Source organism: Colobus angolensis, unplaced genomic scaffold (assembly GCF_000951035.1).
Source record: "Colobus angolensis palliatus isolate OR3802 unplaced genomic scaffold, Cang.pa_1.0 Scaffold199, whole genome shotgun sequence".
Taxonomy (NCBI): domain Eukaryota; kingdom Metazoa; phylum Chordata; class Mammalia; order Primates; family Cercopithecidae; genus Colobus; species Colobus angolensis.
In genome coordinates this window covers 933,981-936,476 of record NW_012115143.1, presented here as the reverse complement: position 1 = coordinate 936,476, position 2,496 = coordinate 933,981, and the positions used below count along the sequence as shown (strand labels likewise).

The 2,496-nt window shown below is 42.0% G+C and overlaps 1 protein-coding gene across 1 annotated transcript in view; it reads left to right on the top strand.

The window, feature by feature from the left end:
- TTBK2 (tau tubulin kinase 2) overlaps window positions 1-2,496 on the top strand; it is a 188,266-nt gene that overhangs the window by 21,008 nt on the left and 164,762 nt on the right. The window lies entirely within an intron of this gene.

Here is a 2,496-nt window from a genome sequence, read left to right as displayed (position 1 = left end):
CCAGGCTGGAGTGCAGTGGCAGCTCTCAACTCACTGCAACTTCCGCCTCCCGGGTTCAAGTGATTCCCCTCCCTCAGCCTCCCAAGTAGCTGGGATTACAGGCACATGCCACCACGCCTGGCTAATTTTTTGTATTTTAGTAGAGATGGGGTTTCACCTGATGTTGGTCAGGCTGGTCTCGAACTCCCGACCTTGTGATCCGCCTGCCTTGGCCTCCCAAAGTGCTGGGATTACAGGCATGAGCCACCATGCCGGGCCACACCTGGCTAATTTTTGTATTTTTAGTTGCAATGGGGTTTCACCATGTTGGCCAGGCTGGTCTTGAACTCCTGACCTCGAGTGATCTGCCTACCCTGGCTTCTAAAAGTCCTGAGATTACAGGTATGAAAAACTTTCTGCATTTAAGTGTTCTATAAATTGGCCAGGCACAGTGGCTCTTGCCTGTAATCCCAGCACTTTGGGAGTCTGAGGCAGGCAGATCGCTTGAGCTCATGAGTTCGAGACTAGCCTGGGCAACATAGTAAAACCCATCTCTACAAAAAAAATACAAAAAAAATTAGCCAGACATGGTGATATGTGTCTGTACTTGCAGCTTCTCAGGAGGCTGAGGTAGGAGGAATGCTTTAGCCCAGGAGGTGGAGTTTTCAGAAAGCTGAGGTCACACCATAGCACTCCAGCCTGGGTGATAGAGCGAGACCCTCTCTGTCTCTCTCTCTCTCAAAAAAAAAAAAGTTCTACAAATTGCTTTTTAAATTTAGTTTTTATTATTAGAGTTTTAACAGCATATAATTTTAAAAGTTTAATGGTTATATACAAGTTGTTATTAAAAAAGGAGTCTTCTGGCTTCTCCACTCTGTCCCATTTTTCATCCTTTGGGAAGTATTCACTTTTAGTAATTTTGGTATTTACCTCCATATCTCAAACTAAGATGCTTGTGTTGCTGCTGATTAATTGTTCAGTTTTAGTCATTATCTACCAGCTTTCCACTATGGAAGATGATTTAACTTTTTCACTGCCCGTCTCATTCCTACTACACATACACAGTTAGATCCTTTTATTTTTCCAGTAATGTTATATCTTAATGTTGATTAGGCCAGTAGTCAGAGTTTAAGACAGTACTCAGAATTTAAGTTATTATGACTCTGTCAATGCTTTTTTTTTGAGACAGAGTCTCATTCTGCCACCCAGGCTGGAGTGCAGTGGCACTATCTCAGCTCTCTGCAACCTCTGCCTCCCGAGTAGCTGGGACTGCAGGTACACGATACCATGACTGGCTATTTTTTGTATTTTCTGTAGAGATGGAGTTTCGCCATGTTTGTCCTGAACTTCTGATCTCAGGTAATCCTCCTGCCTCAGCCTCCCAAAGTGCTGGATTACAGGTATCAGCCACTACACCTGGCCAGAAGTACAGTATTTTCTGTTTGGTCTGGTCATGGATTAGTTATGGCAAAATGAGTGATTTAAACAACCATTATCATGACAACTTGAACCTTGATTACTCATTTGCAGAGTTGTTTGTCATCCCCTCACCCATTTTCTTGAGAAGGCAGTCATAAGCAGTTAGCCTCGACATCCCTGGTCCAGCCTCCTAAGTAGCTGGGGCTACAGGCACGCACCATCACACCTGGCTCACTTTTTATACTTTTTGTAGATATGGGGTTTCACCAAGTTTTCCAGGCTGATTTCAAACTCTTGGGCTCAATGGATCTGCCTGCCTTGGCCTCCCAAAGTGCTAGGATTACTGCCATGAGCCACTGCGCCTGGCTGGTTATCTCTTTTTTTTAAGAGTAGCGAAGCTGATTGGAAGTTGTGTGTGTGTGTACCACTACTGGTATAAGTTCAGCTTTCTCAGATTCATTAGGTAAGTTACCTCTTGTACATCTTCTGTCCGACTTGCACATTTTTATCATTGTCTCCTCTCTTGTATGGGTTTTCATTGTGAATTTATTCTAAAGAAAAATGCCTGAAACATATCATATGTTCTCAATAAATGTCGAATGGATGAATGTTGCCATTGTCCTTCTGAGATCGACTAATCAATAATGACATCCTTTCCTTTTAGTCCAGACTTTGCTTCAGGATCCTTCTCAACTTTAGTGTGTCTTGCTGCCCTGGAGATCGGATCTTTTTGCCACCCTGTCTAAAAGGCTAGGGAGCATTACTTACTCATCTCATATTTCCCTCGGCTATTGTCAGGGTTCTTGTCAAGTGTTTGTTTATTGAAAGAATGATTGGTAAAAGTTCAGATGGTAGAGTATTAAAAAGTGTTTACTCATTCAAATGTATACCATAAATCAAGGTTATTAATAGTAAAAAAAAATGATTATAGATCTCTATTACATAATCTAGTCATTCCCAAACTCTCAGGAACTCTTACTAATCTTAAAAATTATTGGTACTCTTAAGATTCTTTTTCTTTAACATGGATTTTTTTTTTTTTTTTTTGAGGCGGAGTCTCGCTCTGTCGCCGGGACTGGAGTGCAGTGGCGGGATCTC